This window comes from Symphalangus syndactylus, chromosome 7 (assembly GCF_028878055.3).
Source record: "Symphalangus syndactylus isolate Jambi chromosome 7, NHGRI_mSymSyn1-v2.1_pri, whole genome shotgun sequence".
NCBI classification, from domain to species: Eukaryota; Metazoa; Chordata; class Mammalia; order Primates; family Hylobatidae; genus Symphalangus; species Symphalangus syndactylus.
The window spans coordinates 57496971-57513429 of record NC_072429.2 but is presented as its reverse complement, the minus strand read 5'-3'; the positions used below and the strand labels follow the sequence as shown (position 1 = coordinate 57513429).

The 16459-nt window shown below is 45.0% G+C and overlaps 1 long non-coding RNA gene across 1 annotated transcript; it reads right to left on the bottom strand.

The window, feature by feature from the left end:
- Positions 1 to 1820: 1820 nt before the first annotated feature.
- On the bottom strand, positions 1821 to 15805 carry LOC129486423 (uncharacterized). The gene is made up of 2 exons (XR_008658970.2): positions 15203 to 15805; positions 1821 to 5028 (listed from the first exon to the last, which is right to left on the bottom strand). It is a non-coding gene; the product is annotated as an uncharacterized lncRNA (long non-coding RNA).
- Positions 15806 to 16459: the final 654 nt, after the last annotated feature.

Genomic DNA, 16459 nt, shown 5'->3' with positions numbered 1-16459 from the left:
GTCTAATCTAATAAAATTAGATTAGATCTAATAAAATCATCTGATAAAATTAGACCCAATTAAGGTCTGATTTTAAATTGAAAAAAAAAATGCCCCACTGTTCTTCTTTGTAGTGGGTTGGATGGTGGCTCCGCAAAAATATATCTACATCTTAACACCTAGAATCTATGATTGTGCCCTTATTTGGGAAGACAGTCGTTGTAGATTAAATTAAGTTATGGGTCTTGAGATGAGATCATCTCAGATTATCCAGGTGGACCCTAAATCCGATGTGTCCTGATAAAAGACAGAAGAAAAGACACAAAGACCCAGAAGGAGAGGCCATGTGAAGATATATCACTATCCAATATAAAATTTATTTATCAAGTTTATTGACTTTCTACCCTACTAATCTATAAGCTAAAGAAAGCAGAGATGAACAGTTTTGGTCACTTCTGTATGCCCAGCATCTAGAACAATATCTGGGACCCGATAAGTGTTCCATAAATATTCATTGATTAAGAAAACAAATAGATGAATAAATGAATGAGTGACAGGTCCCCAAATACAGTGTCAGAGTAAATAGGAGAATTGTGGATCTATTGATAAACACATAGAAAGAAATGGTAAACAGGATTGAGATGGGGCTAGCTACACAAGGTCTACTTGTTAGTTGGTCGATTTGCTGTGACGGAAGTACCAGTCGAAATATATCTGTTTTCCCTAATTTAGGATTTATTTGTCCAGGCAGCTCTAAAAGAATTTTGAAAGATTTACACTGTTACCTTAATAAGGTAATTAATAAGACAAAAACAGAAGAATCATGACGGGTATTGGAGATACTGAACGGATGTTTGGGTGAAATGTCAGTGTCAAAGATACATAGATTAATAATTAAATTTCAAGTATAACTTCTTCAGAATCCTATTTTAGCCAGCCTTTCTTGCACCGGACATTTTATTCTCTGAGTTCAAAATTGATTTGTTGATTGACTGATGGATTGATTTCACCTCCAGTGCTTTCCCTCTTCTGTATACCATGGCAATTCTTGTGTTCAGGAAGGCAGCAAAGACTCAAATTTTATAAAGGACAAGGGAAGTCCAATGGATCTAGAAGGTCAGCAAATCCAGAGGAGACACTGAAGCTGCAGAACTTCCCGCAGCAGCACTGGCCTTGGAGCACATGTCCTCATCAAGAGATGCCCTTAACCTGAGCCCTGCAGCAGGAGGGAGACTCTGAGGGGCCTGCACACACTTCAGGACATATAAGACTGGGTGTGGGGTCAGGATGCAATTCCAACCTTGGCCCACCTAAATTCCCCACCCTTTGCTCCTCTATTTAATGAGGTACTTCTACTAGTGAGGATGCTTTCCAAAATAATTTTTTTTCCCATTTTACAAATGCTCCCCTCACTTGTTGAACAGAAAGAATATCATAATAGTTCATAGGTCTTAAAGGTGGAATAGATCTCACCTGCCTGCATGTGTTTGAAGTCTTAGGACATCTTTCAAATGGTACAGTGACAGTGAGAGAGATACATATGGGAGTTCATTTTCCTTGTTTACTTTGTGTGATCTGTAGAGTCTCAGTGATCTCCTTGCAGAAGCCAAAAGGCCCTCATGGTTGGCATTTGGTCCTACCCCTTTCACAGAAGTGTAGTTATGCAGGAGGCGCTGGCCCTGGGCTGGGCTCAGAACACCCCGTCTTCTTGCCAGCCAGTAGGAGGCAGCCCATCTTCACCACACAGCTTCCACCTGAGCCTCAAAGTGTTTTTGAAACCATCAGAGCTGAAAAACAGCCTTCATAAAATCTGAGAAAATATTAGCTTCATGGATGAAATCTGTATTTGGTATTGATTTTTTAATGGGCATTGAGTGATGAGATGAAACATTTTCTTGCAGTATCTGGTATATACTTTGTATCTCAATACTCTGATATGTAATAAAACCATTTTTTATTTTTTTAGTTTTGAGTTTATTTTAATTCCAAAGTTAAACCAAAACAAAAAAAACTTGACTTGCTCTTAATTACTGTGTTTTTCACCATGAGTATTAGATTGTACTTGTATATTTCGCATAGCTTTAAGGTTATCAACATCTTCTTTATGACAGAAACGTTTTTGCTTTATTTAAATAAAATGCCTAGCACCAATTGTGGAAGGAAAGTGACTTCTGAATTCTCAAAACATTTACAGGTAAAAGCAGTCAGTGCAGACTGTTCCTGTACCCTTCTGGAAAGAAAGAAGCATTCCTTTATAAGACATTTAGCCACAGACCTGATGACAAATTAAGACCCCCTTGGGACCAAATTGTGGGACTAATTTTCCCCAAAAAAAAGGAAATAGACGTATTTTATTATTTATATTATCCTTTCTGTGGAAAACATATTATTTATATATTACATAGTCCTGTTAAACCTGACTTCTCAGACCACATTTTAAAAATAGATTGCGGTCATTTTATTGCACGTGTTCTGTATTCACACAAGTCAGAATTTTGAGTATTTGTTTCTCATAAACATCATGCTTTGACCCACTGGAAAGCAAGACTGTGAAGTGACACATGACTCATGAGCAGGGGCTGCATGGGAGGCATTGAGAGATTTCTCAGAGCTCCCCATGAGCTGAGCTGGTTGCCCGCTCCAGGAGTAATCAGGACCTACCCTATGGAGCTAGAGTTTCATCCCTCTGGGCATGTGCTAAATCACACTAATTCACACAATGCTCCTAAGGGGTAGCAATTAATGCACTGTCTCTTCAGGGGCATTTGTATTGCCTACAATGAGTGGATCTCTAACTGACAGGACATGAATCCAGGGCTATCCCTAAGCCTAGAGGAGAAATTCATAGACAGGACATCTCTAGCTCTTGTTGAAGGTTTTCTTGCCTGACTTCAAAACTGCATCTGACCACAGAATCATTACTCGCCACCCTGAGAGATGGAGCCTTGAGCTAATCTCAGACGAGGGCAACCACAAGGTACCTACTTTTTTTTTTTTTTTTTTTTTTTTTTGAGATGGAGTCTGTCTCTGTCACCCAGGCTGGAGTGCAGTGGAAACATCACAGCTCACAGCAGCCTCGACCTCCTGGGCTCAAGCAATCCTCCCATCTCTCAGTCTCCCAAGTAGCTGGAACTACAGGCATACACCACCTCACCTGGCTAATTTTTGTATTTTTCATAGATACAGGTTTCACCATGTTGCCCAAGTTGCTGTCAAACTCCTGGGCTTAAGGGATACACCTGGCTTCCCAAGTGCTAGGATTACAGGCATGAGCCACAGCACGCAGCCCTAAATTTCATTCTGGTTAAATTGCAGGTTTAGAGTGTCAAATTAGAATAATCTGTAATCCATTTCCACTTGGCCATCAGTTGATAAATCTTAAATCTGTGTCATTGGACAAGTTTTTGATTTCCCTAAACCCATTTGTTCTTGTGTAAAATGAGGATAATATTGGCAGCGATTTTGTAATTAGAGTAATGTTAAGATCTTAGCACAGAGCCTGGAACACAGAAAAAGCCCACCAAATGGTAGCTAGTATCATTTCATGTTATGAGTTGAAACTAATTAGTTCTAGAGTCATAACATCTCAGACTAGAAGGGACCTTCCTGGTCTCCCAGTCCAACCGCGACTCTCCAACATGCAGCCAAGCAGTCGTGTCTGTGCAGGACAGCTTCCAAGATACTCAACATTTGACATAAAACTCTTCCATTGGGACTATTGCCAATAGCGGTGAGGAGGAGGGAAAGTGGCGTGAAGGCATATTTGCCAAAATGGGCTGTATGAAAATATAACCTGACTTTTCTTGCACAGTTGGATTTCTGAGCACAGAAGTGTTGCAAGTTATCCTACTGGAATGGAATGTAAACTACAATCTAAGGTGTTACTTTGTGAAAGGCACTTTGAAAACAAACCCCCTCTCAAATCTTTTATAAACCACAGCTGTTAAAATCCAGAGGTACCCAGTTAGGGAGAAGAGATTTCTTTCCGACACAACTAATAAATGAGAGACTGCTCTGAAAACCTCGGCATGCATCACTTAAGCCTGGGAGTTGCACAGTGACACTCAGCTGGTGCCTGGCACCGGCAGAGATTATCATTGAAGCATTGAAGGTTATGCCAGGAATCACAACATTGCCACCTGCATTCTGGCTGGGAATCACAAGCCTGCCAGGAAAAGTCGATGCAAGCCCTCCATGTCCTTCCTCAGTGCCAGGGGCTGGAGGACTCTGTTAGGGATCAGCTTCACCCCCCACCTGCAATTCGACCTTGTTCCTGAGTCATTGTCCTCCCCGAGCCTCAGTGTGTTCACTCACCAAGTGGTGACAATTGTGAGCACCTGCCTTCCCTACCTGATTATTAAGGGCTTTAATGAATTTCATTTTCATAAAGTGCTTTCATAACGTTGACAGAACATTTCTATCCCAGTGTAGGGGAAAAACCATTATCATTATTGACCTCAGAGTCAAAAGAGAGGTACTTTTTCAGGCTTCCTTACTAATAAAATGGTAGTATCAAATGTTTATACAATGCTTTTCATCATAGACACAAACACAAAATTTTAAAGTTCACAATTTTGAAATATGAATTTGTTGCATTATTCAATGTTGCCAGTTACAGTAGAGTTGCTCTAATGATTCTCAGTGCAGATGGCCAGAGCTGGCCTCAGATTCTCAGTTCATTAAACAGTCCTTCCTTTGACCAACAGGCCTCTCATTGTAAGGCCGCCAGGGTCTCGGCTGATGTCAAAAGCCCCATTCTACCCTGGGTGGATTGTTCACATAAAGGATTCCCATACGTATTCTGCTGCAGATAGGGATGGGGCTGGCTCTGCAGATGTCGCTGCCACCAGCACTGTCACTTTTGCTCATCACACGATCTTGGGTCTCTTTCCAGAGACTTGCACAAAGCTCAATTCAGAGTTTGCCTGTGACTGATGCACACTTGGCCTGCAGATGGACAGAGGAGGAGAAAAAGGCATCCCAGTGTTCTTCCCCGCTTGCCTGGGAAAGCTTAGGAATTCTTGGCCTCTTTACCAGCTTCGACTTAGGCTGAAAAACAAATCAGAAAGTTGCCAATGGTTTCATTCAGTCTATGGAACTGGGGTAATGTGACTCCGTGAGTGAAGCCATCAATGCACAAAAGTCAGGAAACCCAAGATTGCCATTCCCACCATCCATGGAGGCTCTCTGCACAGGTGACCCTGTGTCCCTGCTGGGGCGCCAAACTGCATCCTTGGCAAAGCACAGAGCCACGGGGCCAGTCATCCTAGGAGTACATCAGCCTTTGGGGACTTAGTCATGGGGAAAACGGTCTCTGCATTCATGGTACTATAATTTCAACTCTTAAATATATTCATTTGTTTTTAAATTGACTTTTAAATGCAGTATCATATATTTACTGAAAAGTTCACAAATGTTCAATGAGCACCTCACTGAATTTTTACAACATGAATACACCCACAGAATCAATAACCAGGCAAGAAATCAAGCACTGCCAACACCCAAGGAGGCCCCAGTCAGCCTCTTCTCCATCTCTAATATGATGATAAAACCTGACTATAAACATTAACAAAGGAATGGGATGTAAATAGACTCTGGAACTCTAGAAGAGATTAGAAAATCTTATTTGAAAGTATCTTCTGAAATTGAGATTCCTGGGAACACTGGCAGACGTTGCTATCATTAGAATTCTCACCCAGCTAGCAGAATAAAGGGTGTGGTTACCCTGAAAAATTCCACAGGCACTATCTCCAGAGATGGTTGTATAGCACCTGTGCCCCTTCTTCCGATACGCAGATATTCCCAGTAGAGGAAACACACGTGTCCTTGGTGTTCCCAACCAAGGACACCATGAGAAGCTCTGCAGAGCAGATCAGTGCTGGCTCCACCCTGGGCCTCTGAGTCAGATGTCAGGCCTGGCCATGTAAATTTCAAAAACTTCCCAAAGAGATTCTGAAGTGCATCCCTGGATGAGAACAACTCTCTCAAAGTGTTATTCATTTTGTTATTCCATTACACACTTTCCAAGCCCATTCCCTCTGACAACAAAAGAATGAAACCCAGCAAAGGCACAGGAAGGGGGTCAGGTGAGTTTCTTCTCCCCCTTCCTTACTTCATCTGGGCTGATTTTGCCTAATCAAAATGGCTCCAATTACCCACAGAATTGGTCAAAATCCCAACCTCCAGAGATCAGCTCCTTTTGTATGTAACTCCAGGCCTTTGCCTGCATCTAAAATACTCTCTTCCTCTTCTCCACACAGCAAACTCCTACATGTTCTGCGAAATCCAGACTAATTGTCTCCACTCTGTGTTTCCTGACTTAGTCCTTCTGTGCTCCATAATATCCCATTAAAGCCCACTTAACAGTTCTCAATGGCTTTTTTTTTTTTTTTTTGAGACAGAGTCTCACTCTGTCACCCAGGCTGGAGTGCAGTGGCGTGATCGCGGCTCACTGCAACCTCCTCAGCCTCCTGAGTAGCTGGAATTACAGGCTAGCGCCACCACGCCCGGCTAATTTTTGTATTTTTAGCGGAGACAGGGTTTCATCATGTTGGTCAGGCTGGTCTCAAACACCTGACCTCGTGATCCACCTGCCTTGGCCTCCCAAAGTGGTGGGATTACAGGCATGAGCCACTGCGCCTGGCCATCAATGGCCTCTTTACGGTTCTTGGCATATCACATTGTAATGACCTTTTGTGCTGCCTGTACCACCAAATTGAGATTTTCCTCTTTCCACCTCTGCATTCTCATGGCCTAGAATGAACTCTGGAATATGGTAAATAAATAAATGATGGATGTATGCATGGATGGATGGATACTTGGAAGTGCTTTGTAAAGTGCAAACCATTCCGTTTCCGTCCACTCTGTAACTCTCACACACAAATGGCTGTCTGGAACTCAAACATCCCTTTTTCCCTGGACTCCTTCCTTCTCAGCCTCCAAGTAGAGATCCAATGCTTTTCCATTTCAACAGGAACTAGAAACTCTACACCTTCACTATGTACTATAATTGTCAGCAAAATTTTATCTTTCTTTCCAGCATCATTATTCTCTGAGACTTACTTCCAAAGTCTAACATTACCATGGGCCTTTTGCCTCTCTCTTTTACCCTAAAAAGCAAACATGGAGCAAATAGTCCCCTTGGGTTGGGGGTGGGAGGGGGTGGGGTTCCACCCAGGGAACAATGGCATCGAGGCCAACCCAAGCCTGCATTATGGCTCAGCAGGTGGTTCAGTGGCTGCTGGGTGTATATACACAGCAATGGATTTCTTGGGGACGACTAAGCTACAGCCAGCCCTGGAGGTGACAGTGAGTGGAGAGTTCTACACATAGAGCTGCCCCACAGTGGCTGGTGGTTTCCTTTATGGAGGAAATGTTTTGGAATCCCAGTCCTAGCATGTGATGGTTTTCCTACATTCCAAGAGCAGCCATGTGGCAGAGGCATGCTCAGAATAAGGCATTTGAGTAAAAATGGAGTAAAAACTGTAAAGTTAGAGGGAGAAGGAATTGAACAGCTGGAGATACGGGGTATTAACTAAGATGTGTCTTAAAGTGATATGAATTAGTGTATTCCTTACCATGGGAAACCAGTGTGGGAAGGTTTAAACAGCCATGGTGGCTCACACCTGTAATCCCAGCACTTTGGGAGGCCGAGGCAGGTGGATCACTTGAGGTCAGGAGTTCAAGAGCAGCATGGCCAACATGGCAAAACCCTGTCTCTACTAAAAACAAAAAATTAGCTGGGAGTGTTGGTGGGTGCCTGTAATCCCAGCTTCTTGGGAGGCTGAGGCAGGAGAATCGCTTGAACCCAGGAGGACGAGGGAGGTGCAGTGAGCCAAAATCGTGCCACTGCACTCCAGCCCAGGCTACAGAGACTCTGTCTCAAAAAAAATAAATAAAATAAAACAAACAAACAAACAAAAAAGAAATCATGTAAATAGCATCATTAACAATATGTCAGAATTTCACATTAGAATAATGCCAGAGCTTGACAAAATATTAGAGACCACATACATCAAACCCATGATTTTATATAAGGCAACTGAATTACCAAGACAAACTATGAACAACTTTCATAGCAGGGTCAATCATGATATCCATTTTGTAGTCCAATTTGAATGTTATTCAGACCTACCCAACCTCAAAAATTCCCACCTGGTGTCTGTTATGATGTCTTATGTATTCCCAACATTTTTTTCATTTCTTTGAGGAACAATACCGTGTTTCCAGAAAGTGCACATTAAAAACAAATCTGTTGTCAAATTGAACAGCAGTCCACAAAGTAAATGTCCTGTACTCTAAAAGTCAAGGTCATAAAAGTTAAAAACAAAAAGGCTGATGAACTGTACCAGACAGAAGAAAGACAGAGAGACATGACAGCAAAATGAAATGTGAAAGCCCAGGTTGGATATTGGCTCCTGGACCAGGAAAAGAACCATTTTCTTTTCCTAAACAGTACATAAGAGAAATAGTTAATACAATTCAAATAAGATCTATAGATTAAATGCATCAATTTCCTGATTTTATCATTATAGAGGAGAATGACCTTGTTTTTGGAGAAGACACACTGAGGTACTGGGGGTAAAAAAGCATGGGCCACACATTTTTTTTTTTTTTTGAGACAGAGTCTTCCTCTGTCACCCAGGCTGGAGTGCAGTGGCACAATCGCGACTCACTGCAACATCCATCTCCTGGGCTCAAGCAATTCTCCTGCCTCAGTTTCCCGAGTAGCTGGGATTACAGGCATCTGCTGTCACGCCCAGTTAATTTTCGTATTTTTAGTAGAGACAAGGTTTCACCATATTGGTCAGGCTGTCTTGAACTCCTGACCTTAGGTGATCTACCTGCCTCAGCCTCCCAAAGTGCTGGGATTATAGGCATGAGCCACTGCGCCCAGCTGGGCCACACATATTAAAGTCACCTTCATGCATCTCAGCAGGAATAAGGAGACAAGTACCTGCAAGGATAGCATGCCCAACCGGGAGGCGGTGCAGAGCCTCAGTGATGCAGCCTCTTGTGCTGCCAGATTCCCCCCCTCGTGATGGCATAGAAGTGGCTACACACATTGCTTAACACCTCCACTGCCCTTTGTTTCCTCAGCTGAGGGTGTGAAGAAAAATACTAGTGGTCAACACTTAACGAAAACCTTCATCAGTGCCAGGCACTGCTTCAAGCGCCTCACCTGAATTACCAACAACCTTTTACAAATGAGAAGACCGAGGCACAGAGAGTGAAGCAATTTGCTCCAGGTCACATAGCTGAGTGTAACCAAAACTGAACCACTCCCTTATACCATGTCTCAGGTCCTAGCATTTCTGTGAAACATAAACGAAATATGTCAAGCACTGAATTTAGAGCCCATGGGCAGGACGTGCTTGGTAGAGGTTAGCTTAATCATCAGTGTTAAGTTCACCACCACCATGAGTGAAAGATATGCTGCAGTACCCAGGCCATTGGCTGGACCCTAAGTCCTCAGCGCTAAGGTTCCTTTCCTCGCTAACTGTTGTGTAGAGTTTCATCAAATCATGCAGTCCATAAGCTAAACCCCAGATATCTCGGAAGAGCTAAAACAAAACTAGGAGTAACAGAAGTGAATATCTTCTTTCTTGTAACAATCGATAACTTTGTAGGTTGGTTTCATAAAACTTGGCTGCATGATTCATTTAGACCTGAGGATATTTTCCAAACTCTTTGGATTCCTTTTTAGGACATCACAAAACTGGGTGGCGGGGGGAAGATTTATATTCAGTCATAACTGTGGTATAGATATTTCAGACATGTATTTGGGCTTTTCTCTAGAAATCATGCTAATATATCTTGTCTAGTCAAAGATACCGGATGCCATTCACACAAGTCACTTTTCTGTTTTTTAAGATTTTTGGTTCCTTACAGAGTGGACTTTAATGGTGTATTAGTCCGTTTTCACACTGCTATAAAGAACTACCTGGGACTGGGTAATTTATGAAGAAGAGGTTTAACTGACTCATTGTTCCACAGGCTTAACAGCAAGCATGACTGGGCAGCCTCAGGAAACTTAACAATCGTGGAAGTTGAGGGGGAAGCAAGCATATCTTACACAGCAGAGCAGGAGAGAGAGGAAAAGCAAAGAGGAAACTGCCACACACTTTCAAACTACCAGATCTCACAAGAACTCACTCACTATCATGAGAACAGAAAGCGGAAAGTCTGCCCCCATTATCCAATCACCTCCCACCAGGACCCTCCTCCGACACATGGGGATTACAATTCAAGATAAGATTTGGGTGGGTATACAGAGCTAAACCATATCAGATGGGTTTTTTGGTTGTTTTTATTTGTTTGTTTGTTTGGTTTTGGGGTTTGGGTTTGTTGTTTGTTTTTTGTTTTCTTGAGACAGGATCTGACTGTCACCCAGGCTGGAGTGCAATGATGCAATCTGGGCTCACTGTAACCTCCACCTCCCAGGCTCAAAACATCCTCCCATCTCAGCCTTCTGAGTAGCTGAGACTACAGGCACGCCCCACCCCATCCAGCTAATTTTTGTGTGTGTGTATTTTTGGTAGAGACGGGGTTTTGCCATCTTGCCCAGCCTTGTCTCTGACTCCTGGGCTCAATCAACCCTCTGTCTCAGCCTCCCAAAGTGCTGGGATTACAGGCGTGAGTCATTGCCCCCAGCCTGTTTTTGTTTTTTGAGGTGGGAATCTCACTCTGTGGCCCAGGTTGGAGTGCAGTGGCAGCAATCTTGGCTCACTGCAACCTCTACCTCCTAGGTTCAAGTAATTCTCCCACCTCAGCCTCCCAAATAGCTAACAGGCGCATGCCACCACACCCAGCTAATTTTTTAATTTTTTTAGAGACAGGGTCTCCCTATGTTGCCCAGGCTGGTCTCAAACTCCTGGGCTCAAGTGATCCTCCCACCTTGGTCTCCCAAAGTGCTGTGATTAGAGGCCCGAGCCACTGCGCCCAGTTGCTTTGATGGTTTCTACTTGGTTGGTGCTGATACTGAATGGATGGGTCATCCAGTCATACTCCTTAAGTTCAAAAGGACACTGGATTCGTCAGCTAGGGCTACTGTAACAAAGCTCCACAGATCAGGTGGCTTAAACAACGGAAATATATATTCTCCAAGTTTTGGAGGCTAGATACCCAAAATCAAGACATCAGCAGGGTTGTTTCTTCTGAGGCCTCTCTCCTTGGGACTTCACATGATCTTCCCCCCTCCATGTGTGTCTGTGTCCTTATCTCCTCTCCATATAAAGACACCAGTCATGTGGGATTGCAGCCCACCCTAACAGCCTCATTTCAACTTAATCACCTTTGTAAAAACATCTCCAAATGCAATGAACATTCTGAGGTACTGGGGTTAAGACTTCAACATGTGAATTTGGGGTGGGGACCCAATTTCACCCAAAACAGAGACTGAGACAGAGGGGAAGACAGAACCCACACACATGTGTCTTGAATTCTAGGAATGAATATTCCCTGGAAGTTTCATTGTTTGTGAAACACTATTTCTAACTTCTGATGCCACCTGTCTCCTCCAAATCAGCCTCCCTGGGAACTAATTCAACAAAGGGTCCATCCTAGCAAAGTTTTCAGAACCTTCTCTTACATCTCCATAAACTCCGTCTTGAAGTCCACTGTACACCCCTTGACATCCCCACCCAGCTGACCCTGCGCCACCATCTTCTAGGGAACTTCCAGTATCCAGGAATACAAGATTCTTGTGCTTAATATGTTGGCACCATTGCTGCATTCAACGCTCAACCAATATGGTTAAGCAACTTGGAAATAATCCATCCTCTTAATAGCTGATACAATTTTAGTACTTTATTTACTACAAACATTGAATTTTTCCTTCAGGCCTCATAGAGAACAGCACTGACAACTTCCAGAAACATATTTGAAATGCCTGACATAGTGTACACAGCTGATGAGAAATATTCCGAGTGTGCTGTGACAAAAACGAGGAAAAGTCGACACGAAATCACTAATCCAAAATGAAAGCTCTCCAAAGCTCCCCGCCTCACATCCCGCTTCTGATTGAGGGACCCGTGGCCTGCACACCTGCGACGGCCACTAATCCCCCAAGGGACCGCAGGCCTCTGTCTCAGTGTCAGTTACACAGGAGTGAAAAATAGACTGTTCTCTGCTCCCCAAACTATGTAAGGAGGGAAAAATGGGATGGAACTGTAAGAAAAACTTGGGCAAAACTCAAAATAGATTAAATAAATTTAATTCTAATTCCTCACTGTCGAAACCGACTTAAATACGTTGAATTTGTTATTTTTATTCTGGCATTGTTTACCAGGTTATAAAGATGAGATGGCTCCCACAGTCAAACGTCTGTCTTCAACTCCATGAAAAGATTTAGAGCTGTGATTTCATTGCCCTTATCCAATCCTTACCGAATTTCCGTGGCTCGGGACTTCCTCCTACACGACAGAAAATAACCCGGCCACTGAAGAGAAACTCATTTCACTTGTAGGCCGCGTGTAGTAAAATCTGTGACCACCAGGGGGCAGCACAGACCCGGTGCTGCTGTAGACCTGGTCGCTGGGTGTTCGCTGCGGGATTTCTCCAGCCACAGGGTCCTCCCTTCCCCCAGGGAAACCTCTCTGCGCTGCAGGAATCTGAAAGTGTTCAGGAGCTGCGGGCTGTGGCTCTGGTCTGCTGATGGCAGACCCTTGCCCTCAGGATGCCCTCCTGCCCAGTGCTGGGCAAGGGACTCCGCCCTGGGAGCTGAGTCAAAGCCGGACTGGGCTGCCTTTGGTGCTCAGGGTGGTCCCTGAACACGAGCCTGGGGACAGAGACCAGACCCAGGATGCACAGGCCACACAAAGCATCTGAACCTGAACTCACAGTCTCCAGGCCCGGGGATCTTTCTGAAGACTCGGGGGGCAGGAACGAGGCAGCCCAGGGCAGGGGCATCAAAGCCCCTGGTCAGGAGGGAAGAGGAAGCCCGTGGGCCTTGGGAAGATTCTAAGAGCAAACCAGGCTCCATATTGACCTTCCGCTGCACTCGCAGAGCGTTTTCTCCTTCTCATTCACTGTTAGCGCGTAAGCGTGGACCAGCACCTCACACCACAGACGAAGGAAGGCACTGCAAGACGCCAGCCACCCAAGCAGAAAGTGCTGAGGCAAGGGGCAGCCCCGCAGGGTGGTCTCCCTGGCTCCTTGTTTGTTGTGAAACACACGCAGCTCCCCGACAGCAGGCAACGCTCATGGTAAACACAAAACCCCAGCCGGGAACCAAGACACCATCAGAACCAGGCGACAAGATCCTGTCACAAGGAAAACAGAAGCTCAGCCTGGCTTGCGTTGGTGGGGTGTTAGGGCTGATGCTTCCACAGCCCTCTCTTAACTTACCTGGTAACTGGCCCAACTCGTCCTGTCACTCAAAACTGGGGGTAGATAGGGGTCCAAGGAAGCATGGCAGGGACAGCCGCGGGATGACAGGGCTGAGGTGGCTCTGCACCCAGCTCCCCCTGCAGTTCCCACACACGGGCTTCCCATTCATCCCGGTGATTGATGCTCCTGGAAGAGCCTGGAAACTCTGCCTGTGAGCTAATTATTATGGGGAATGACCTGCGTCCTGGTCAGGAGTGAGTAGGGAGATCATTAGGTGAGAGCTGGCTATTCACAAGAGGGCAGCCTTTGATGCGAGCCGAGCAGAAAGTTTGGCCGAAACTCAACACCTCTTAGAAGTACAGATTAGTGGAGAGGAAGAAAGGAGAACGCATTGTGGAAGTTTTCAAGAAGGAGACAAAGATGCCTGTGTTTTGTATAGCTCAGCTGCCTCAGGAAAATGTCCATTTGTTTTCTTTACACTCCTTTTACATTTTAAGTGGAATCTAGTGAATGTGTCTTTTCAGCGTTCCCAATTTCACCATTTTCACTACACCTCGTGTTGCCATTTTAATGAAGCATCATTTTTCCAGAGGGTGTGGGAACAAAACCTATTTAATGACCTCTCTGAGCAAACACTGAGTTCTTCAAATATTTCCCTGAATTAAAATCCCTACCTCACAATTCACTTCCTTTTTTAAATGTCAGTTTGCCAACTGCTGCAAACCAATAAACAGGGCTTTCCTTTATCCACAAGCCAGAGGGCTCCTGTCGAGGCTTATGGCCTGGGGGTGCCTGAGAAACTCCTGCTCTCCGCGTCTGGCTGCTGCCCTCGGAGGGCCCAGTGGACGCAGCAATCCCCCTGGAAGCACAACATCATGTGCCTTGCATCTCTGCAGCACACGTGTTTAGGGGACTCAGCCAAAACCTGGGAGGACCTGGGAGATTCTCTGGTCCAGCCCCTCACTCTACAGACAGGGAAACTGAGGCCAGCAAGGAGAGGCATGCAACCAGCCACACAGGGCATCACCAGTAGAACAGGAAGGCCATAAAGAATAAGCAGGTTTGGGGCCAGGTGCGGTGGCCTACACATGTAATCCCAGCACTTTGGGAGGCCGAGATGGGCCGATCACGAGGTCAGGAGATTGAGACCATCCTGGCTAACACGGTGAAACCCTGTCTCTACTAAAAATACAAAAAAATTTGCTGGGCACGGTGGTGGGTGCCTGTAGTCCCTACTCGGGAGGCTGAGGCAGGAGAATGGCATGAACCCTGGAGGTGGAACTTGCAGTGAGCCGAGATCGCACCACTGCACTCCAGCCTGGGCAACAGAGCAAGACTCTGTCTCAAAAAAAAAAATAAATAAATAAGCAGGGTTGGCCCCATGTGGCCTCAGCATCACTTAGGGCAATTGTGCAAAATGCATATTATACCCTTCCCAAATCTACTGAATTGGAGCTTCTAGAGTGGGAACTGGGAATGTACATTTCAACTACATTCCACATAGTGATAAACATTAACTTTTGGGAAGAACTACTAGTAGTAGAAAGAATAGGTTTGGGCTGGGCGCAGTGCCTCGTGCCTGTAATCCCAGCACTGTATAGACGGAGGCCCAAGCAGGCAGGTCAACTGAGGCTAGGCATTGGAGACCAGCCTGGCCAACATGTGAAACCCCATCTCTACTAAAAATATGAAAAATAGCCAGGCGTGGTGGCGCGTGCCTGTAATCCCAGCTACTCAGGAGGCTGAGGCACGAGAATCGCTAGAACCTGGGAGGCGGAGCTTGCAGTGAGCCTAGATTGTGCCACTGCACTCCAGCCTGGGCGACAGAGTAAGACTCCACCCCCCACAAAAAAATAATAGGTTTGAATCCCATCTCTGCTGCCTACCAACTCACCTACTTTGGCAAGGTAATGTCTCTGAGCTCCATTTCCTCATTGGTCACTGGGGAGATTGCTGTGGAGACATCGTGAGATGGTGCATGTAGGCACACTCAGGTCCTGGGGCCTGGCACAAGGAAGCACTCTCTCAGTGTCACCTGTCCTCTAGAGGCAAGCACAACACACAACTTCTGGAGTCCCAGAACCCCCATTTATAGACTGTAGGAGCTTGGGCACATTATTTGTCTCTTTCAAGCCTCAGCTTCCTTAGCCATAAATGGAGATAATAATATTACTTCCTCCCAGGAATGCTGTGAAGGTAAAAAGTAATATCAAGTTGTAGCAGCACAGTCTAGTCATGACGCAAAACCACTGTAGATCTTTCAACAGACAGATTTCAAGGCAGGGATTTAGTTCCACAGGGGACAGAAGAGCTAAGTTGCCAAACAGAACAGAGGCCATCTAGAGATAGGCTGCTGGAAGGACAAAGGAAGATGGCTGTTTTGTAGAGCCGGGGAGTCAAGCCAGGCACCCCAGTAGGTGCTGGAGCATGGTGGGGCAGGGGAACTAACGCCATGGAGAATTAACTGCTGCTGGATATGGAGATACCACACAAGGAAGATGGGAAGGAGAGAAAGGCCCAGGCTTCTTTTTTCCCCCAACTCTGCAGCCTCCTACCAGTGCCTCTCCTTGCCCAAAGGAGGTAGAAGTCAGAAGATACAGGAGCCTGGGCAGTGTATCCAGAGACACAGAGCAGAGAGAAAGTGCAGACATCGGGCCTGAGAGCAAACAAGCAAATGCCTAGCACACACACAGAAAAGCACTTACACATTCTCAAACACAGAGGGAGTATCCTGTTAGCGCTTGTCATTGTCACTGTTAACAACAAAATACAACAGCCTGAAGGAATAGGCTCTTAGCAAGAAAAGTGTGTCTGTGGGAAGCCTGCCTTTCATTAGTCACGCACAAGCATCATTTCTCCAGGAGTGGCTACCACATGGAGGGAAAGTCCTGAAATTAGAGTCCCAGATGTGCTTCTTATAAAGGGAACCTCTGTCTATAAAAACATGAGTTTCACCTATATCCTAAGGCTGTAATGAGATCAGAGACATAAAGGTGTTTAAAAGTGCTATGCCAATACAGGGCATGCTTGTATTCTCCAAAGGGGGCATCTTCAAAAAATTAGTTGTTTCATAAGTTCTTGATTACTTAACAGAGTTCTGATAACAGAAGTGTTATTGTTTGGGGATTATATTTGTTCACAGTAACTGCAT